Genomic DNA, 24,476 nt, shown 5'->3' with positions numbered 1-24,476 from the left:
ACACGTTTTTATGGCCTAGGTATATTATAGGAGACACTTGTAAGGACATGCACTTTCCAGAAAGGTTAGATGAATGATTGAAATATAAAGCCAGATAAAATCAGACTTCATAGTAAACAAAATAACACTGTAGCAATAAGATGATAGCCAAATCTCAGATCTGTACTATCATTTGAGATGGCTTGGGGTATTGTGCTTTACCCTTAGCTTCAACTCTAAAAAGGTACAAGGGTCTTACTAGTTCTGGGTCCTATTTACCAGCTTCTTGTCTTATATTTTCTAGTGCCTTTAAAATAGTACTAGTTGCCTGTATTTGGGCAACCAAGCCCAGAGGCTGGAATGTAACTCAGTCAGATAGCTGAATGTAAACAACCACAGGCTCAGTGGGGGGGGGGAGGGGGGGGGGAGGGGGCTGGAGGAGGAGAGTTGTAAAATAAAGACTTATAAGAATCAACAGAAATCAACAGGCACCTAATCAATACAGTCAATGGAGAAAGGAGGGTATTTAAAGTAGGAAACTAGTGGTGAGACACCACTGACTAAATGTTATGATTGCAGTTTAGATGGCTAGTGCAGTGGGCTCTACATGTAAGCATAATCTATCTTGCAATAGAATGTATGTAGATATGCGTGTATACGTATCAGACAGCTAGAGATAATTATAAAGGGAAGGTTTAGAAGACTGTCAAATCAGAACAGTTTTAAGCTATAAGGCAGCTTTTCTAACAACTCTTTAACTACACATTTTTTGTTAATGATTAGTTCTTACCCAATATTAAGCAATGTCACTGCATATACAAAACCTGTTATTTTTGGACACTTAAAGTCTGTTGTGAGCATGCCATACCACAGAACTGATGTGTTTACACTGATACATAGAATCATAGAATCATGGAATGATTTGGGCAGAAAAGAATGTTAACAATCATCTAGCTCTGCACTCCTCTTCCTGGCCTCCCCCCATGTCACTAGCATGTGTAGTTTGCATTGACAAGTAGGCTCATAGCCACAGAGGTGATCAGGCTGGAGAGCTGTTCAACAAGAGAACAATAGAACTGTTCAACAACAGAAGTATATTGCATAAATACTTATTCTACATGTTCCTGTCTAAATTACTATGCAGCATTGGTAGAAATCCCTAAAGAATTGCCATTAGACAGAATATTTATTTTAAGAAAAGTTTTCCTGTCCAGTTGAAATTCTTTGGAGAAAACAAAATATTATCTTTAAGCCTTTTCTGCCTTTAAGGATATCATCAAAGAGATCTGGGAATCAAGTTGTTCTATGCATGCTGCCTAAGGCAGTAAACAGATAAGAGCAGATCAGATTACTCTCTCTCTCTATGGTCCAGTGAAGTTGTTGCAAATCAATATTGTAATGAAGTGTTATACATACACTCATCTTTTCCACCAAGAAGTCATAACTGAAATGATTAAACTTGGAGTGTGTTTAGGATACCTAATATAGAAAAGTGTAGAAAGTTGCTTCTTGAAAAAGGTGCATCTTTAAGAACTAAAATGCAGGAAATTAATGGTTTCAGAGTAATCTCTTTTCAGTGATGCTTTTCACTTCAATATCTCATATGTGCTAAGCATTTTGAAAGCGAAAATGTTAGCTGTTCAAGGAAAGTCCTTCAAGGTTCACTAGTGTGTAATACAGAAATAGAAAAACGGAAAGAATTTTACAAATGAATTTTATAATTCATTTACCAAATGAAAAGATCTGAATATCCACATTCAGTACAAATGAATATGCCATGATAGGGAAAACAGAAGTTTCTTTGATCCTTCAGTAGTGAGAGATAATGCAACAGTGGTCATCACTACAGTATGTAGGCATTTTTTATATTGATATGTCACTATTTCCACATGAGCAACAGGGAACTGATTCACAGTTGAGCTATAAAAAGATGCAAGCAGTGGGAACTCTGTTGCAAGGTGTCCCTTATTAATGTTAAGAGAAAGGGAAGTATTACAGGGCTGTTATATTGCTGATAAACTACTGGATCTTTATTTATTTACAATATATATTTCTTTATGCAAGAGTTTTGTTTAAAAAATCTATACACTATAAAGTATTAGAATAGGCCTGGAGAGATTATCATGCTGCTCTGTAACTGAACTGTCTCTCACTATCACAGCTTTATGGGCATGTTTTTTGCCGCTGTTTTAGTTGTTGTTGTTTTCCCTCATACAATATATATATATATATATTTTTTTTTTTTTCTACACAGAACTAACTGCAATGGATGTGCTAATATTCAGGCTTTAGTTAAGTTCTTTATGCTTTTGTGGTATGTTGTCTTTTTGCAAGTCATGGGAGTACAATTTCCCCAATTTGACACTACAGTTGTGTTTGTCTTTTTGAGGAAAATTGTGTTGCAAAGGTTATATAACAACTGAAAGGTCACAGAAAAGCTCAAAACTCTTTTTCAACACTGCTCCACCTGTCTTGCCAAATTCTAAAATGCCATAATTGGACCTACTTAAGAATTCTAGTGTGGTTTCATGAATGTTTAGAAAGATTGATGCATATTTATATTTTCTGTTTTGTTTTCTTTAGAACAACAAAATACAATACTTCAAATTTAAATCTACTTTGAACTGTGGAAAGATCATTTCAAAACATATTAGTAGGCAAAGAAAAAATAGATTATTGCCTACTTTTTTTCTGAGTTGGAGAATCTGTACATTCACATACATTTACTTATATTTTGTGTAAACAGAACAGAGTCCTATCAGTCATTTCCTTTGTGATATATTTCAAGCAGTGTAAAGAGGAAGCAAAGTTGTTTTGGCTTAATTAATAAGCTACTGTTAACACTGGAAACTTAACTCATGAAACTGTGGGTAAGGTTAAGGTATAACAATATTTATAAAACATATATATAACGATATATAATAAGACACTTTTAGAGCATGTGTCTATATATGTGTATATATATGTATCATTTTTGCTTAACAGACAAATAAAGGAGAAAATATAAATTTATTAAGCAGACAGCTCATGTACACATACTTACTAGTTTACTTGCACGATCGGGGAGGCAACTTATTTTGGTGATTTAAATGTAATAACCTTTGGTCTAAATGTGTTTTTGATAAATCTGTAAACCTGTATATGAGTTCCCGGATTTATTTTTTTTTTTTATTAATAGATCCTCTTACAGTCATCTTAAAATAAACACACAAACATTCAAATGAACCATCTATGTTTTCCTGCATATGTCTGGAACCTCATTAGGAAATCGTCTCTATAACAATATATCTTCTCACAAAACTTGGCTAACTCACCTGCTTAGATAAAACCTTGTTCTCTGTCCTAGTATGAGGCATTTTCAAAAATTCCACTATTTTAATGTAGGACTAGGAATAGGAAACAGCATATGCAAAATAAAACGGACTGAGAAGGCAGAGGAAAATCAGGTTACAGGGGATTACAGAAGCATTGTTTTGCAAGAAAGGGAGGTTTCTGGGGTTACTTCCCATTTTCTATAGATGTATCATGCATTGTTTTTGTTTCACAGTTCTTAATATATATATCTGTACTTTCCATGAATGACAATAGTTTATTAGGGCAGGGGTTGATGCTTTTAGGGTAGAAAATATATTGCCATGGTGGACAGCAGGGAAATATCCTGAGATAAATCAAGAGATTATGATAGTACTCAGATGCAGAACTTTTTTTTTTTTTTTTTTTTCCCCAAAATTTCTCCCCATTTTGAATACTCATTGAGCAAAGTGATATAAAAAATTTAGACTGACAGTACATACAAAGCCCTGCTGATTTGTCTTTCCAATTAGTTTTGTTTTCAGGATATTTGGAGAAGACAGAAAGAAAGAAGTTGAAGCATGAAAGCTGAGTTTGTTAATAGTTTTCTTTTTCCATGGTACCTTTATTTCCTCTTGCTTCAGTTTCCTCATGTAGAATTCACCTTAGCTCAATGAGGATGCTTGCACGTCTGGGATAGTCACGCAGAACACTTCACATAGTTGACAGTGAGAAGGCGGCAATTCTGCAGTTCAATTTGTCTGATCTATTTAGACATCTACGTTGAGATAAGACGAATTTGTCTCTGAAAGTGCCTATTTTTCTCTTTCTCTATTGGCAATAGAGTATGAAGTCATTAGATAGGATATACACGTTTACATTGACATGTCTAAGCTAAGTGAGACAAATCCCACCCTTGTGCTCAGCAGGATGAATCACGTCAAAGCCATCATTTAGAAGAAATATATATGTAGAAGATATATGACTGCAAATATCTTATATTTGTCTGTTATTTAGACTCTCCACTTTTTATGACACTAACTTTGAATGCATATTAATTTTTTAGTAGACTTTCTCTCGTTTATATATACACACATCTATATATATAAACTTATAGATAACTGCTTTCTTATTGAGTATTTGAAGTACTAGAATTTAGACATGATTTTTATGCAGCATGTCATGGCATAAAACAAAAGAAAAAAGTAACCAAGAAATATTACAAAATTTAATATATATATCTATCTGTAAAAGATTCATATATATATCATGACTTCTAATCTTTATTGGTTTCAAGGACCTAGTCTGAAAGAAGATAAGCAACTTTCTGGATGCCTGAATTAAATTTCTGATTAAACTCTCCATTTATGTTCTGTTTAATTTCACACATATTTTATTCTTTCTTGATTCTTTCATGTTCACTATATATTCTGCCTGCAAATTTAAAATTATGTTCAATAGTACTATCGACAAAAGAGCTATTCTTAAAGATTCTGAGCATGTTAGTTTCCTGAAATTTAATTTATTTCTTGTCCACCTTTTTTTTTTTTTCTTTCTTCCAAAAGCTGAGGTGAATAACATAATGCTAATGAGAAACTGAGATACTGTTTCATCCTGTAAATTATCATTTGTAGAAAGTCCAGTTTATAACATCACAAGTACATTTAAGTACTTAGAACAGAAAAATAAAACTCTCCATCCACTCTCCTGGAGCGTGTGCGTACACACACACACACACACACACACACACACACACATTCTGTAGTTATAGTAAATATTTAATTTCAAACCTCTTTATGATTCTTATTCCTTTGTCCAGTTGTGGAAAACTGATATGATTATAGATGCAAGAAATGGTTGGGCTCCTAAGGGAGCCATGTTGTCCAAATATTACTTAACATTTCAGGCTTAGTTCTGTTCGCTCATTGCCTCAGTAGTGGGAAGCTAATACAACCTATACATAAATAACAATCTTGATTTCACATGCACTTAAACACTTCCATGTATAGATGCACTGTAATGTACAAATTTTTGTCAAGATATTCTCGAGGAAGCACTTTATTCTGAGTATCTTTTATAAAGACATTGGCACAGTTTGGGTAGATAGAAGTTTAGTTTGAAAGTAGAAATAATGTTTTCTGATGCTTGATCATCTCATTGAAGTTTAAATCTTGGTTATAATCTGTTACCTGTAAAAAGGAAAGATGGCAGATCTGTGTGTTTATACATATTTCATGGTTAATGGTATGGGGGAGGAGGAACACCCATAGACTTGCAAAAAGTTGAGGAATCTTCAAGCATAAAAGTCCTGACCACCATGAGCACAATGAGTGGATGTGAAGTCCACAAATGTATCATAGAATCATCAAATAATAGAATCGTTAAGGTTGGAAAAGACCTTCAAGATCATTTGGTCCAACCATCACCCTACTACCGATGTCACCCACTAAACCATGTCCATAAGTGCCAGGTCCAACCTTTCCGAACCTCCAAAGGAAGAACAGGTTCCTGTAAACAGATGCTGTATGGAAGGCATAGCAAAATGATAATAGACTGGACACCCTTTACAAGGCCCAATGAAACAAAATAGTGACACTAACTTTGTATGTAAAAATCAAATGCTTATTTGGGAAGAAGGTGTCCAAAGTCTTCAGCAGAAACTTTCCTGAACAAATCATCCTCAAGATAATTGTACTTGCACAAAGGAAGAAACAGAAGTGCACAGCTTGGAGCAGGATGTGAGGACTTGTAGCTGAGTGAAGTGCAGGAAGCAGGGTCTTTTCCTGTTTGACAGTCTCATTGCTCCTCATCATACTGCCCCTCAGTCATTGCTCATCCAGGAAAACCACATTCTCACAAACAACAGAGAAACACAGATTTCACACAAGGGTCCACAACATTACATCTGTCACTTTTTTTCTGAGTGCTCAAAAAACTATAAAGATGTATTGTTATTTATACTTTTCAGATTTTTACAGAGGACCTGGACTGAAATCAGATACCAATTTGTCTAATTCTAGATAAGAACTTAGTTGCCTGTGTGTTTAAGCCTGGGTAATGCTTCCATTGGGAGGTAAACAGTCACCTTCACACTGGCATTTTCTGAATGTTCTGAATATTTTTTCGATGCTGATCAGTACTACTTGGGAGGTGAACATGAAAGATGGCTTCTAGTTGTATTTTCTATGTGGAGATATTTCTGTTCTAGGTTTTCGCTATAAATCAGAGTTATGCTATTTCTTCTACATACTGAACTGTCATTGAGGCATTCATTGCTAAAGCATAATTCCTTCCCCTCCTGCCTTTCCCTGGCCACACAGCAATTTAGAGAAATTTAGGTTAGAAGAGCAGAGCTAGTAACTTTGCAAATAGGCAACTCTTCCTGTAACTAGCCTTGCTTTAATGCTGTATGTCTCTAAGGAGACAGAACAAATCCTGTGTGTCTGCATTTCCTCTAGCATTTGAGATAACTGTTACGATAAAATCCTGGACTGTGAAGCACTGATCTTTTAAATCATTTAATAAAATGGATAGAATAGCTTTATGATGGGATGTTGACTACCTGCTTTAAATTCAAAATGCTATTGACTTCTTATCAAGTTGGAAAGACTTTTTTTCCTCCTTTGGAACAGATCTTTTTTCCAGCTGAAATAGTGTGGTGAGCCATCAGTGATCAAAAGTTTACTCACAACTGCATTCTCTCTTGCTGTTTTCCAACTGAGAATGAGAAGTAGAAAATTTTGATTCACGGAAAGATATTTTTCACCCACACATAAGATAACCATTTAGACTGGTGTCTATTTTGTTAGTTTAAATATTACAGTATTGTGATGAAAAAGTAACTGGTCTGCACAGTAATTTTATTTGAATGGCTTTCCATTAATACTTAGTCTCAAGCTCTAAAGTTAAGCTAATGCAATATTGAAAATATGAATTAAGTAATTAACTTGCAATAATTAAATGAGTATTATCAATGAAATTCTTTATTTAAATAATTTGCTTCATCAATTCTTTGTCTTTTTTTTTTTTTTTTTATCTTACCCTTCCTCAATTGGAAATTGATCAACATCAAAAATATTTTTTACAACTACCACAGATTTCACTATTGCTGCTGAAGCTGAAGCCCTTTTTCTTTACAAATCAGAAGTCCATTTCTGATGAATCAAACTCTCTGTAGTCATTTAGCACTATTGTTCAGAGTAAAACAAATTGCTGTATACACATAAACAAGTTTTGATGATATAGACTCTAGTACAAATTTTAGACATAATTGATAATTTCAGAAATAGTTTTGACTCAGTAAAACTATGTGAATTATTTCAATTAAGTATATTTCTTACCAGTGGAGTATATCAATGCAAAATCATCATCTGCTCCCAGTTCTTAGTTCACTAAACTGAGAGAGTTCCTGTACTTTTCTTGTATTCACCCAGAATGACATTTCTCAGTACAATTTACTGCATACATATTGTCTGCAGAATTTCCAAAGATATATTGATTTACCTGTTGTAATTTTATCTGCATAAAAAGTCATAGATCCAAAATATCCCAAGAAGCAGTTCGTAGGGTACCACATACTTTTGTTTGGTGAAAAAATAGAAAAAACAAACAAAAAAAAGTTTATTACCATTAATAATTTAGCAGCAACTACAGGATTGGCTGCCTCTACAAGTTAAACTTAAACTTTCCTCTTTTTGTGTCCATCCAGCTGCTTAATTTAAGGTATTAATTTAAGGTATCTTGGATGTGCGCAAGTCGATGGGGCCCGATGGGATGCACCCGAGGGTACTGAAAGAACTGGCAGAGGAGCTGGCCGAACCGCTTTCCATCATTTATCGGCAGTCCTGGCTATCGGGGGAGGTCCCAGTTGACTGGCGGCTAGCCAATGTGACACCCATCTATAAGAAGGGCCGGAGGGCAGACCCGGGGAACTATAGGCCTGTCAGTTTGACCTCAGTGCCAGGAAAGCTAATGGAGCAGATTATCTTGAGGGTCATCACGCGGCACTTGCAGGGCAAGCAGGCGATCAGGCCCAGTCAGCATGGGTTTATGAAAGGCAGGTCCTGCTTGACGAACCTGATCTCCTTCTATGACAAAGTGACGCGCTTGGTGGATGAGGGAAGGGCTGTGGATGTGGTTTACCTTGACCTCAGTAAGGCTTTTGACACCGTTCCCCACAACATTCTCCTCAAGAAACTGGCTGCGCGGGGCTTGGACTGGCGTACGCTTCGCTGGGTTAGAAACTGGCTGGATAGCCGGGCCCAGAGAGTTGTGGTGAATGGAGTCAAATCTGGTTGGAGGCTGGTCACAAGTGGTGTCCCCCAGGGCTCGGTACTGGGGCCGGTCCTCTTTAATATCTTTATCGATGATCTGGATGAGGGCGTCCAGTGCACCCTCAGTAAGTTTGCAGATGACACCAAGCTAAGTGCGTGTGTCGACCTGCTCGAGGGCAGGAAGGCTCTGCAGGAGGATCTGGATAGGCTGGACCGATGGGCTGAGGTCAGCTGTATGAAGTTCAACAAGGCCAAGTGCCGGGTCCTGCACCTGGGGCGCAACAACCCCAAGCAGAGTTACAGGCTGGGAGATGAGTGGCTGGAAAGCTGCCTGGTGGAGAAGGACCTGGGAGTATTGGTTGATAGTCGGCTGAATATGAGCCAGCAGTGTGCTCAGGTGGCCAAGAAGGCCAACAGCATCCTGGCCTGTATAAGAAGCAGTGTGGCCAGCAGGTCTAGGGAAGTGATTGTCCCCCTGTACTCGGCTCTGGTGAGGCCGCACCTCGAGTACTGTGTTCAGTTTTGGGCCCCTCGCTACAGGAAGGACATGGATGTGCTCGAGCGAGTCCAGAGAAGGGCAACAAAGCTGGTGAGGGGTCTGGAGAACAAGTGTTACGAGGAGCGGCTGAGGGAGCTGGGCTTGTTCAGCCTGGAGAAGAGGAGGCTCAGGGGCGACCTTATCGCTCTCTACAGTTACCTTAAAGGAGGCTGTAGTGAGGTGGGGATTGGTCTGTTCTCCCACGTGCCTGGTGACAGGACGAGGGGGAATGGGCGAAAGTTGCGACAGGGGAGTTTTAGGTTGGATGTTAGGAAGTACTTCTTTACCGAAAGGGTTATTAAGCATTGGAACGGGCTGCCCAGGGAGGTGGTGGAGTCACCATCCCTGGAGGTCTTTAAAAGACGTTTAGATGTAGAGCTTAGCGATATGGTTTAGTGGAGTGCTTAGTGTTAGGTCGGAGGTTGGACTCAATGATCTTGAGGTCTCTTCCAACCTAGAAATCTGTGTCTGTGTCTGTGTCTGTATGTGGCTTGAATTATTTATTTAGATAGATATTAAGAATGAACACGTTAATTGTGATGTCAAGTCAGTAGTTAATATCCATTTATGGTTAATGGTAATAGGAAAAGACAGATGAAGTAGTTGTGCTATTATCTCAAGTGGAAGGAGGTACCTTTGTGTATTTTCACTTTCATTTGGTGAGAAATGAACTTGTATGGTCTTTTTTTGCTTAAAATCAAACATTTGAATTTATTCCCTATTTTCAAATTTAAAAAGCTATGTGGCTATGTAAATAACATAAAGGAGAGGGATAAAAGGACGTGGGGGGGGGGGGGGGGGGAGGGGGGAGGGGGGGTGAAGGGAGAGAGAGAGATGAAAGATGAATTTTCTATCAACCCAAGAAGCCAGTTCACCCACTTCAGCCATCAGTCTTACTATTGCTGTTTGCAGTAGAAATGCCTGGTTGCATTCTGTACTAAATTTCCCCAAGTAAACAGGGATAATTGAAAGTGAAGGGGTGGGGAAAATATGTGGGGGAAAAAATAGTTTCCTTTTAAATGAATCAACACCATATATATATATATATATATATATATATATGTGATTGTTGTCATCTCTTATAAACTTAGATAGATTAAACTGAGGTCCTTAAATGGAGTTTCCCATCTATACCATTGGATTTAACCAGATTAACAGTAAAATTCTTGCAGTAAAATATTCTCAAAAAGTAACCAGGCTAGCACATTATGGAAGTAAATTGTTCCGCACAGCTCCTAGAAAACTCTCATTTTACTGCTTCAGTTTAAGAACTTCCAGAAACCTTGTGTTTCGGTCCATGCTTTCAGACTGAGGGAAGAAAAAGCCCTTCTGATGTGTTCTTTTACTCTACAGATAGTATGGGAGACCTTTATGATGTAATTAAGTCAAAACAGCAGACAGCTAATAAAAAATGATATATTTTATTAGAGTCTGGGAAGAAAGACTTTGTAAAGTAAGTATTTTTCACTTAGAGATGCTGGTCCAACTTCTTGTCTGTCTCTAAGCCAGCACTATTGTGAGAGGATTTACCTTTCTTAATGGAGGATACCACTGAAGGAGAAGATTTGGAAGACACAGGAATAAAGTGAGTTCAATTAGTATCTTGACCCTCCAGACAAACTGGGGGGTGGGGTGGAAGAGACTACCCTCTGGAGTACAACATTATTGTTGCATACATATTGTTATATATATATTTTTTTGTGCAAGGATGTATGGTTCAGGTATATACAAATGAGGAAAACCTGTAATCACATTCTGGGAACTAAGTTAATTATTTTATAAGATATAAAGTATTAGTTTTATCAGATATAATAGTAGTTTATAAGATACAAAGTTCATTAATTTATAAGATATAAAATATTTATATTCTTGGTTCTTGGTCAGCTCACAACTTAGAAAAATATTTTATTGTTATATCAATGCAAATGATTTTAGTATTAAAGTTTCTTTTTTTTTTTTTTTTTTTTTTTTTAAATTGTGGTTATTTTAGTGAAAACTTCCTTAATTAAGCAATTATCCTATGCTTCTATGGAAATGTTTATTTGTAACTCAACTTCGGACTGTTCTATAATATTGAAACAATTTTTCTCAACATCATCTACCTAACTCAAATTTCTGAGATTATGCATGCTACACAAGGAATTTTTTTTTGCTTTATCAGAGCTATTACAGTTCTTGAGTTTATAGCTTTACTAAAAAAGAAATACATAAACAAAGAATGTAGTTTTGATATTGTAATACAATTGGCATGTGTACACTTTGTGGCCAAATATGCTAGTTCTTGGGATTACATATTTGGCAGAAAAAACAGAAATCTACAGCCAAGAACTGTCAGGGCTTGTAATTGCTTTTCTGTGATATAACTGAAGCTAAAATTCATACTTATTGTTTCTGTCAGTTTCTTGATCAACACAAACAAGCAGGAGAATCAGCCTGAAGATGACCTGCCCCAAAGTGGATGAAAAAATGGACAAGTGTAAAATCTTCTAATGTCCCACTGCAGCTGCAAGTGATTCTAATTTAAATACATATATATAAAAAACAGACAGGTATTTTATACTTTTAGAATACTAGTACTATTTTAAAGCATCTAAAAAAATAATCTAAAATGTATTACAGTATATTGTATACTCAGATATTATGGGAGCAGAAATTTAAATATTTTAATGCTTCTTTTAGTTAGTTATGAAGGAATGCCAAGACAGCACTAGTAGAAATATCTTGTTTTCTCTCATATAATTATTCCTAGATGTTGATAGCTGTTTTGAATTAGTCTACACCTATATGTACATATATAACTTTCTCCTAGATATTATGTATGGCTTTTTGAGATTGCAATTTTATGAGAAAAAAAAAAAATGCTTCATGGCATATTCAAATTTCACTGCACTCAATAGTTGTGTTTCTCACTTCAAACTACTTCAAGATGTCAAAATCTCTAGTGGTACAGCACAAGAAAGAAATGAAAAACTTCTGGAAAACAAAATAAAATGCCCTCAGTTAGTAATAAAACAAGCAATAGGCCTAAGGTATAAAAGCTATAGTCCAAGTACCTAAGTATATAATCATATTATACCATAATCGGAATGCAATTGATATATTGATATTAGATTAACATAAAATGTAAAGGTAAAATAAATTAAAACTTATAACAATAACTTTTGATATGTTTTCTGTGATATGAAAATACTTTTTAATTGTTTCTTACTTTGCGGTAGAAGCACAATATATAAACTTTCCACGACAAAGAATTTTTTCTTATAGATAATTCAATTTAAACTTGAGAACAATTACTGGTCCATGGTTCTATGTCCAGGTAGAGATTGGTGACGAGTGGTGTCCCTCAGAGGACTGTCCTGGAACCAGTGCTTTTCAATATCTTTGTCAATGACATAGATGATGGGATCGAGAGCACCCTCAGCAAGTTTGCAGATGACACCAAGCTAAGTGGTGTGGTTGATACAACAGAAGGAAAGGAAGCCATACAAAGTTACCTGGACAGGCTGGAGAAGTGGACCCATGTGGAACCACATGAGGTTCAATAAGTCTAAGTGAAAGGTGCTGCACCTGGGTAGGGGCACTCCCAAACAGGAGTACAGACTGGAAGAAGAATTCACTGAGAGCAGTCCAGCGGAGAAGGACTTGTGGGTTCTGATGGATCAAAAGCTTGACATGAGCCTGCAGCGCATGCTTGCAGCCCAGAAGGCTAACTGCATCCTGGGCTGCATCAACAGAGGAGTGGCCAGCAGGCTGAGGGAGATGATTGTCCCCCTCTACTCTGCCCTTGTGAGGCCCCACCTGGAGTACCGCATCCAGGTCTGGGAACCCCAGCACAAGAAAGGTGTGGATCTGTTAAAGCAAGTCCAGAGGAGGGCTACAAAGATGATCAGGGAGCTGGAGCACCTGCCCTATGAAGAAAGGCTGTGAGAGCTGGGGATGTTCAGCCTGGAGAAGAGAACATTCGGGGAACACCTCATTGCAGCCTTTCAGTACTTAAAGGCTTATAGGCTTATTCAGTACTTAAAGTACTTATAAAAAGGATGGAGAAGGACTCTTTACTTGGGTAGATAATGATAGGACAAGGGGGACTGGTTTTAAACTACAAGAGGGGAGATTTAGATTAGACGTTAGGAAGACATTCTTCACTCAGAGGGTGGTGAGGCACTGGCTCAGGTTACCCAAAGAAGTTGTGGATGCCCCATCCCTGGAGGTGTCCAAGGCCAGGCTGGATGGGGCTTTGGCCAACCTGATCTAGTGGGTGGCATCCCTGCCTATGGCAGGGGCGTTGGAGTTACGTGATCTTTAATGTCCCTTCCAACCCAAGCCATTCTATGATTCTATGATTCTAAACAAATGCAAAAGTGCAACATCTTTTCTTTTTTATTTAATGATAATATTTGAATGATAAGCAAGGACTTCTTGTTGGTACCATGTGTATGTGAAAATGTGTGTGTTTAGACATATAAACACTTTATATAGAATATTTATGCGTACATAGTGTATTTGTACCTTTTATATATATTTAAATGTATGTATGTATAATGTGTATGTATAAAGCAAATAGGCTTATGTGAGAATGATACTATTGTCTCTCATGAATGGGTGGAACCTATTATTTTGCTATATGTAAGATATGTTTCTGTCAGATTATGTTGTGGGAACAAAAATCTTCAGATAAGCTCAGTGAAAGGAGAATTACAAAATCTGTAATATGTGTTGACAATATGAAATAATATACTTTGCTTGCTTAAGTTAAAAAAAATTGCTGAATTACTGAATTTGATTATTTCTGATATGATTTTTTTTTTCTCACAAACAATTGTACAGTTATTTCCCAGAACTTCGAATTTTATAAAATACCTTGTTTTATGCTTGGAAATGTAGATATCCCTTACTTAGTCATTAGACTTGTATAAATCTTTTATAGAAATACAAGAAGAATGTATTTATATCTTGTAATATATATTATTTGGGATGCAAGAAAATATCTTTTTGGAAAAATGAAAACTGTCATAGTGAATATTAAGATAAATTTCTAGAGGTGGAATAAATTATCAATGGAGCTCCACAGCAAAGAGAAAAAAGCAGAAAATGCATAATTCATTATGACGTCTCTGCTATGGTTCTCAAGACAGATCTTCCCTGGGACTTCTGGTATCATTCTAATTATTAAATAAATAGTAACAACTGAAAAATAATACTGAAGTGTTTGGGTTAACATTGTAAAATGCAGCATAACAATATAAATTTTTCAGTGATAACTCATATCTCATTAATTTACAGTAATTTGTTGAACATGTCAAAGTCATGGGTAAAGCTAAGAACAAAAGATTATTCCCTGAAAGTGAAAGGTAGAAAATTCCTGCCTGATTAAACACTTTTACAGAGTTATAGACTCAGAATATCCTATGCTGGAAGGGACCCACAAAGATTTTTAAGTCCAACTCTTGGCCTCACACAGGATCACTAAAATATCAAATCATATGTCTCAGAGTGCTTCCCAATGCCTAATTAAATTGTGGATCTCCTTATAACAAAAATCTAGTTAAAAACTCAGTAAGATTAAAAAATTAGATTTGGACTTTTTGATGATTTCTGGTCACAACATTTGGAATAGATTCTGACACCTCATACACAGAAGTTTAAGTAAATCCCTATCAATTAAAAAAAAAAAAAAAAAAAAGAAGAGGAAAAACAGTATGGGTGTAATAACAAATATGACAGTGCAAGATTCCTAAATTTTTCCTTGCAAATTCCGGAAAGAGTTACAGAGATAGAATATTTATCTCAATGGCTCTAATCCTTGATATTTTATAATATTTTTAAATCTCTCTTAATGTAATAATAAATCCAGAAGATATTTATAAGCAAGAATGGGTAAATAGTTTATGAAAGAGGATGTGGTCCTGAGGCTAATAACAATTTTAATCAGTATGTAGCTGCAATGTATACTAGGACAAGTGAGAGGGTCAAATTCCTGGACAGCAGATGTCCCCAGGATTCAGAAGCAATAGAAAGGAAACAAGGTCCTGAAAACTGTACTAGAGTTCTTACAGACATGTGTTGGCTTGGTTCAGGTTTGTCCAGCTAATATTACAGATTTTGATTTCAGCAAGGTGTGGAGTCTAACCAGGACTGTTTTCTTGCATATTTAACTTTAAAGTAAAATACAGCCCAGAATCATCTGTATGATACTGTCATTTTAGCTCCAGTTTTCTCATTAACTCACTAAATTTGATAACATTCCAATCCGGAATAATAGTCTGCAACTTTAATGGAAGTCTTGTGAGCTTTGAGGTACAAGACTGGAAAAAACTGTTTTCGAAGTTTGTTCAGTTTGGATTCTCAGTATCTCATTGGACTACTTCCTATTTATAAAGTCAATTCTGACTATAAATTGTTGATATATAGCTGTGAAGTAGTAATTATAAAACAAACATTGTAAAGGAAACACTTTTACCAGGGGAGCTTTACTTTGTATTTCTGCTTATTCTCAAGACCTAAAAATTCAGGCCAAAGGGGAGACAGCAGGCAAGTACCATTACACTTAATGTAAGTACCATTAATTTGCGATTTAGAGGTTTGCAATTTATTTTAGCTTTCTAAGAAAACAGGAGGTGGATGGTAGAAAATACTTATGTACTCATCATCAGTGAAAATCAGCTAATCCTGACTTTCTGTCTCTCATCTAAGATATTGTGAATCGTTATGCACCACTATCAGGAAGCAATGATGGGTGGTTTCCTATAAGGGAAAGGAAGCCAGCAGGGTAACAGCAGGGCTGGCAGGGCAGAAGCACAGCTCCACAGTAGCTGAACAAGGTGAGCAGAGCAGGTCTGGTGTTGATAAGCAGAGTCGGCCAAGAATCTGGAGTTTGCCAGACAAGTCTGTGGTGATGAGGAAGGCTTAAGATGCAGGCCAGGATGTCAAACCAGCAAAGCAAGGCCAGGATCAGTGAAGTGTAAAGCCAGCTACTGGCATACCTGTGCTGTAGCTCAGGTAATAACCAAGGCAAAGCACCTGAGCTTCACTGCAACTCCTAAGCCAAGGCAGGGAAGCCCCAGCAAGGCTTCTGATGGCTTTCTTGCACCAGCCATTTCCACAACAGCTGGATCCAAGTTTGAACAGCTGTTCTTGAGAACATCAGAGCTGGTCTTGATTACAGACAGACAAACCCCTTCAGCACAGTCACAGAGCTCAGTGGTGAACTCTGAACTGCACATCTTTTCTTCCCTGAACTTAAATTGATTTGATTTATTTTGTATTTAAGGATGGTAATCCTGCCTGTGAAGTTCCACTTTTGGAATTAATGTAAATTTTATAAGCACATTTGTTCTGTGTCAGTTCGGTGGTGGCTAATTATATTCCCTGTAAGGACCATGGTTTAAATTATGAGGAAAGTTTTCCTTGTATATAGGTCAGAATATAACTTCTAGTATGCTGGAGTGCACATATTGATTGGACAAGGCACATTGAACATCTTGCATTCTCATATGAAAAAAAAATATATATTGATAATAATGGAGAAGCATATCTACTTAAAGTGATTTAATGTTTTAGGCATTCAAATGGTCAGTTAAAGGTTTATCCAGAACAGAGTTCTGCTGAATTGAGGACTGGTAATTTGTTTTCATTAAAAAGCATAAAATATTCTAATCCTTCTAAATGTTTCTCCTAGTAACCTTGAACTGAATAATCAGTAAGGCACCAGTTCGTTATAATAAATGGCTGTTGGGTATTAATGTGACTCTTTCCTGAGCCTAACATCCCTCTTTCTCAGGCACAGACTTCAGTTACAAAGCTTTGGGTCCATGTTCTTTATCACATCCATCTGTTGCTTTGTGCTAATCTGTCATTATCTTAAAGACTTTGTGTTAGAGAGATCAGCTATTAATAATGACTGTATTATTATTATTATTATTTTCTGCATGTCACTTCATTGTAATTTGCTAATGCTTTTATGAATGGGACAATACTCTCCATTGGAAATATTTTATCTTTAAGCTCTTCTGTAACTGCTGTGTCTTACTATCTAGAGTAATCACATTTCTGCATGGAATGCCAGGTACATTATATGAAGTTTTTGGTGCATCTGTTCCAGTCTGTCATAGAGTTCTGGCCATTATTAGAGATCTGAACCTACCAAAGTTTGTGATTTATCATCTGTTTCAGGTCTGAAGTGGGGCGGTCATGGACCTAAAGACAGCTTAAAAATGACGTGATCCTCATAACTGTTAATAATTGAACAATGTTGGTGAGCTATCAGCTGGAGTGTTTGTGTACATTCAGCTTAGATTTTGGGGCAGGTAGGTTTGCAGAGTGAATCCTGCAGATTAATGACTAGTGAAAGGAGTAGAGAACTTCAACAAAATGTTGGCAATAGGCTTGCAAAGTATAAAAAGAGTAATCTTTGCAGACAATGATGGCTTAAGTATACATTTGATACACACCATGAGTGCTATTTTGAAGTCTAACATAAACTAGAGGTATTAGAAACCTTTAGGTCACAAGTGTTCTTGGGTGCCCAGAATGGCTTGTTAATTCCCAAGCTTATCAGGCACTTCATGATAATTTGTTTTATTTCATTCACAGTGTATGTTCTTTTTTTTCCCCAGTTGTTTCTTGAATTCTGTTTTCATAATTAACAGTTTATAATGCACCTTGATGTGCGGCATATTCATTCACACATAGTTTTCTGCCAATATTTGTGATTCTATTGTATCTGACAATGTTAAAGCAGTGATTTTTAATTGTCAGCTTGCTTCTCCAGCCAGCAAATGTGCCAAGATGGTTTGTTTGTATTTCAGGGTTCCTATTTTTCAACTCGTTTATCTTGCCACATACTCAAAGCTACTTTCACTTCAGCTGCCAAAATTTCAGTGCATGTCCTGGAAATATTTCAGTCTGTTAGCTCAAAACATATCTTCCTGGGTCTTCTTGACCCCTATCCAATAACTAAAAACCCCTTGTTTTTTATTGCTTCCATTAACTCAGTTAGACATAATCTTTTCTACCAGTTTTGGCTGCTTCTCCATTTTTCTTCCCTTACTGCTCCTAGATGGCAGAGCAGGCAATATGAAAGAAGAAATGGATCTGTACCATGGAATGTCTCAAAAGTAGTGATTGCGGTCTTGATAATATAACAAGTTTTAAAGCTTCACCAAATGGTCTTATTGTTAAAATACTTTTTTAAACAAATGCAGAATTCTTTCAGGTACCCAAGTTCCTCTTCAAAAAATCCTTTGTCTCTCTTTATGTTACTGACCTTAACCTTTGCCTTATAAAATAGGAACTTATACTGCATTCACTATGCTGCCACATCCTTTATAATTTACGTAGTTTATGGACAGTCCTTGTGGTCTGAAGTCTTAACTTTAACAGACACAACATTATTTCTGTCCATAATCTCCATACCTATCTATAAAACAGTCCAGTTCCAGTGGTTTCTTTTGTGATTGATCTGTCACGTACATTTGTCTGCATTTCTAGTGCCTGAATAATTTTCTAAACAGATACTGAAATCTTGGGTCTTAAATCATCAACTAATGTGTCTTCTCCCTTCTTAATTCCGCTACAACAACGTTAGATAATTTTTTTTATTTACCTTATTGATTTATCTCTCAAATGATGATTATTATTTTTTTTTTCACACTTGGTTTCATTGATTTTTATAGTGTAAAAATCTAAATATTGTATCAAGGAGGGAGAAAATGAGAAAGACTACGGACTAGAAATGCTAGTTGGGAATCATCAGATATTTATACAAATGGTTATTTCACCAAAAAAAAATATAAATATATATATATATATATAAATAAAACCCACAAACAAAACTACATAAAACTAAAAGCTTTATTCCTCATGTAATGATATTTAAGACAAAGTAAAAGATAGTACCTACTTTTAGATTTCTAAGAAGAAATAATGATTGAACAAGATGAATACTAGGATGAAGAGTTGCCAAGCTCAAGTATGTTACCTGCTCACATTCACTGAATTTGAATCAATTGTTCCAGCAGACTGACTGAAGAAGATTCAAGTGACCCTTAGCTATGTGATAGAAGCTTAAAATAGCTGGTGGAAAAAGCTGGAAATTACGTGAAATTCAATTAATATAATTTTAGACATTGATACTTAATCTTAGATAAGGGCAAGGATGCTAATAAATAGGAGTGAATAACTGAATGATCTGATTTAATTCAATTAATCTGACTTTTTGGCCCATGCCATACTGTTTGGATTTGATGGGGCCAAGATCTAGAGAGACACAGAAGAGAGAAGACATCTGAGAAGGTAGAGAAGAAACTGAAGAAACAGATGAAAGAAGTTGCACTAAGCAAACTAAAATCTATAAAACATTAGACTGTATTTACTTTAATAAATTAAGGATGACAAAAGAATATTACTGAGAACTTGAAGTCAACTCAGTATAGTTAAATAGTTAATATAGTCCCTTGTCTGGTTTTGCTTGTGCTGAATTAACACCCTCCAAAACAATTTGCAAGCATGGCTTGCAAATTAGCACAGGCCAGAAACTCTTCCCAGCTAGTACTGTAGGTAGGAATCACTCCATGGAAGTTGGCTTTGGTATCACGAACCCAGTAGGTTTTAATTTTCATGTAACACATATAACCTTAGTAGGATGATGTAAGGAGTTAATATCTTGGTTCTAAAGGTAAGTTTGATTACAGGCAGTTTTCTAAAGACAAACTACTGATTTATTGAAAGAAAAATTTTATAGGTATGATGCCTGTAAAGCACGTCATGAGGAAACTAATCTGGTGAGTGTCTCAGAATACACAGAAAAATCTTTGGAAAGATTGCAGAGGCCTGCAAAACAACAACAACAAATTGTTTATTCAATAGAATAAAATGTTTTCTGCTTGGGTTCTGCTACCGTTAAGCTCTTCTAAGTTCAACTTATACTGTGTTAACATATATTAAAAATGTACTTTCTTTTTTACACCATCTTAGAACCTAAAGCATTAGGACTTGTAAGATAAAGCTGATTTCAATATGAAGAGCTTAGATTACAAGATTACTTAGATTTACAAAATACTGTGATGATGAATAGATAAATCAGAGAAAGAAGAATGCATTAATAATCTCATGCGTAATAGAAAATATAGAGGGTTTACTTGAAGAGATATATTTTACATATCATGAGGAAAGAATGAGACCTGCATTCTTAAATACATGTGGTTGACCTGTTACAGTTGATAGAGATTTAATTATATTAATACAGTTACAAAATGTGACTTTTCTGTGTGTGTATAAACTAATTTGTTTATGGCATGTGAATTTTAATTGGGGATGATAAACTACAGCTGTTTATGGAATTTTTGAGTCTTTTGTTTTCTGTTAATGCTTAATTTAAGCACATCAATAACATGGAGATTTGTGTTTATGATTTTGTATATTAGTTCTTGAAAGAAGAATATGTGATCAGCATGCCTATAGCAAGCAAGATTGATACAGGGGAAAAAAAAAAAGAAAAAAAAAAAAGCTTTTCACATTCACAAATATTCAGAGGCAGAAAATTACTTTATCCTGTAAATACTTTAGACATTAAAGTAGATTTGTTGACATGATGAATAGTATGCATGCAAGCATTGCATTCTGTACTTTGTAACTGTTGTAAACAGTCTATTAATCTCTTTCATTAAATGCAGGAGTTTCAAAATTTAAAAAACTTGGCTGCAACAGGTTTACCAGCCACCTGGTGTCTGAGGTTATTTCTGGCGATGTGGTGGGTTGACCCCAGCTGGCGGCTTAGCCCCTCCATCCATATACTCTCTTACTCTCCCTGAACAGGATGGGTAAGAGAATCAGAGGGAAAAAGGAAGAAAACTTGTAGGTTAGGATAGACAGTTCAATAAGTAGAACAAAAGTAATGAAATAAGAAGTTAATTTACTACTTCCCATTGGCAGGCATGTGTTTAATCATTTCCAGAAAAGTAGGGTTTAAGCACACCCAGCAGTTAGTTGGAAGAAAAATGCCAAAACATGAACACTCCCCCTCTCCCCCCGCCACCCCTATTTACTCCTCCTCTTCTCCCTAAGTATGTATTGCTGATCATGACATCATATGGTGTGGAATATCCTTTCGGTCAGTTTGGTTCAGGTATCCTGTTTTTGTTCCCTCCTAACATTCTGTTCACCTCCAACCTACTCGTTTGGTGAGGGCAGAGTGTGTGTGGGGGGGAAGCAGGCCTTGGCACTGTTCAAACACTTTTCAGCAAAAAAATAAAACACTGATGAATTATAAGTGCTATTTTATTCAAATCTATAACATCCCATACAGACTGCTATGAAGAAAACTCCATCCCATCCAGAACTAGTACAACCTCCACCCTTTATTCCAAACTATTTACATCTTGCTCAGGTCATAGACTATCTAGTATATCCTCATTAACACCCCTCTTTCTGTCCCCCTCCCCCTCATCACCTTCCCTGTCCAGCTTCCCATCCACTGTTATCAGTCCCTTAATCTATGTGCCATCCCTGAATTGCATATCACAACCCACAGTTGCATATCACAGACAAGTCTAGAGTACGTGTGGACATAAGGCCGCATAAAACCCTATTTGACAATATTTACATATTCCTCCTTATGAAGAATAATTCCATCTTCAATTTATATAATCTAAGTTTGTAACAACTTGCTTTTAAGCCACATTTAATTTCCCTTGTACTATCATCCATAATTTTGCTCTGTAATTATCAACTATCTGCCTTCCTTGGCACTCTCCTTTTCTGGCACCATTTCTTCCAGTCCTTCTTACATTTGATCACCTCTAAACTGCAGATGTCTTTACTTTATGCAGCCAAGGGCTGAAAACAGTGAGAAGTGAGATGTGAATGAATATCGGGTGCCTGAGTACACCAGCTGCATCATATCAGAGCACAAACAGCTTGTGTTCAAAATTAGCTCTGTTACAGTGCAACTGCAAACTCCCCTCAGTCTTCTCTAAAACCAATAAATTGTGAGAAACAACATTCCTAGGGCCTCTCTTCCTTGGCTCAGGAGCTGCATTGAAGCTTGATCCCCCCATGCCTTGGTCTGTACTTGAGCTGCAGTGAAGATGCGGCTGTGCCTAGCTTTGAACTTTGATGATCCCAAACTTATTTTACTAACTTGGCTTCTTGCCTTGACCTGTACAGCTCTTCCTGCTTGGAAACTGTGGGACCGCACCCTTTGCTGGTGAAGCTACAGTCTCTTTTTGCCTTGTAGTCGCCTCTGGCTCCAAGCTTGTCTTCCCTTAAAGATCATAGAATAGAATCATAGAATCATTTGGGTTGGAAAAGACCTCTAAGATCATCTAGTCCTTTAACTGAGCACTGCTAAGTCCACCATTAAACCATGTCACTAAGCTCTGTATCTACATATTTTCTGAAGACCTCCAGGGATGATTACTCAACTACTTCCCTGGGCATCCTGTTCCAACACTTTCCAACACTTTTAGTTGGGAAATGTTTCCTAATATCCAACCTAAAATACTCCTCTGGTACAACTTAATGCCCTTTGCTCATCTTATCACCTGGTGCTTGGGAGAAGACACTAATCTCCACCTCGCTATGGCCTCATTTAATATAACTGTAGAGCACAATAAGGTCTCCCCTGAGCCTTTTCTCTAGGAGCTCCCTCAGCTGCTCCTCATAAGACTTGTTCTCCAGCCTCACCAGAGTTGTGTACAGAGGGACAATCTCTTCCCTAGTACTGCTGGCCACACTATTTCTGATACAAGCCAGGATGCTGTAGGCTTTGTTGGCCACCTGAGCACACTGCTGGCTCATATTCAACTGGCTATCGACACCCATATCCCTTTCTAACTGGCAGCTTTCCACCCACTCTTCCCTCAGCCTGTAGAGTTTCACAGGGTTGTTGTGCCCCAAGTGCAGGACCCAGCCCTCAGTCTTGCTGAACCTCATACGGTTGGCCTCAGCCCATCAGTCCAGCCTATCCAGATCCTCCTGTAGAGCCTTCCTACCCTCAAGCAGATCAACACTCACATCCAACTTAGTGTCGTATGCAAATTTACTGAAGGTACACTCGATAGTCTTGAACAGATAATTTATAAAGATACTGAAGAAACCTGGCCCCAGTACGGAGCCCTGGGGGACACCAGTAGTGACTGGCCTCCAAGTGGATTTAACTCCATTCACCACATCTCTTTGGGCCAAGCCATCCATCCAGCTTTTAACCCAATGAAGTGTACACCCACCCAAGACGTGAGCAGACCATTTCTCCAGGAGGATGATGTGGAAACAGGGTCAAAAGTCTTACTGAAGTCTAAATAGACCACATTTTCCTCATCCACTGAGCATGTCACCTTGTTGTAGAAGGAGATCGGGTTCCTCACTCAGGACTTGCCCTTCATAAACCCTTGCTGACTTGGCCATGTGATGGCACTCAGGATAATCTGCTCCATGAGCTTCCCTGGCACTGAAGTCAGTCTGACAGTCCTGTAGTTTATCAGGTCCTCCTTCTGGACCTTCTTGTAGATGGCCATCACATTTGCTAACCACCAGTCAACTGGGACCTCCCCTGATTGCCAGGCTGCTGATAAATGATGGAAAGCATCTTGGTGAGCAATTCCACCACCTCCCTTAATACCCTGGGGGGATCCCATCTGGCCCCATAGACTTGCATATGTCTAAGTTGTTTAGCAGATCACTAACCATTTCCTCATGGATTATGAGAGCTTCATTCTGCTCCCTGTCCCTCTCTGCCAGCTCAGGGGACTGGGTAGCTGGAGAACAGCTGGAATTGCTGCTGAAGACTGAAACAAAGAAGGCATTAAGTACCTCAGCTTTTTACACATCTCGTCACTATGTTTCTACCACCACACATCCAATAAAGGATGGAGATTCTTCTTAGTCCTCCTTTTCTTGTTTATGTATTTATAAAAACAATTTTATTGTCTTTAACAGCAGTAGCCAGATTGAGCTCTAGTTCTTTTTTTTTTCTTTTTATTTTATTTTTTTTTTTGCACGTCTTTATGACATCTTTATAGTCCTTCTGAGAGGCCTGCCCTTTCTTCCAAGGGTCATAAAACCTCTTTTTCTTCCTGAGCTCTAGCCATAGCTCTCTGTTCATCCTGGCCAGTCTTCTTCCATGTCAGCTTGTCTTTCAGCACATGGGGAGGACAGCCTGCTCCTGTGTCTTTAGGATTTCTTTCCTGAAGAGTGTCCAGCCTTCCTGGACTCCTCTGCTCTGCAGCACTGCATCCCAAGGGACTCCGCCAACCAGTCTCCTAAACGTCAAAGTCTGCCCTCCAGAAGCCCAGGGTGGCAGTTCTGCTAACCCATCTCTTTACTTTTCCAAGAATTGAAAACTTTATTAATTCATGATCACTATCCCCGAAACGTCCTCCAACCTTCACATAACCCAC

At 37.3% G+C, this 24,476-nt stretch overlaps 1 long non-coding RNA gene across 1 annotated transcript; it reads right to left on the bottom strand.

Moving 5' to 3' along the window:
* Nucleotides 1-1,320: 1,320 nt before the first annotated feature.
* On the bottom strand, nt 1,321-23,244 carry LOC121068459. The gene is made up of 3 exons (XR_005818895.1): nt 23,150-23,244; nt 9,422-9,426; nt 1,321-1,332 (listed from the first exon to the last, which is right to left on the bottom strand). It is a non-coding gene; the product is annotated as an uncharacterized LOC121068459 (long non-coding RNA).
* Between the last annotated feature and the right edge of the window lie 1,232 nt (nt 23,245-24,476).

The sequence above is a fragment of the Cygnus olor genome, chromosome 3, assembly GCF_009769625.2.
Source record: "Cygnus olor isolate bCygOlo1 chromosome 3, bCygOlo1.pri.v2, whole genome shotgun sequence".
In the NCBI taxonomy this organism is placed as follows: Eukaryota; Metazoa; Chordata; class Aves; order Anseriformes; family Anatidae; genus Cygnus; species Cygnus olor.
This window is presented reverse-complemented; position numbering and strand designations above follow the sequence as displayed.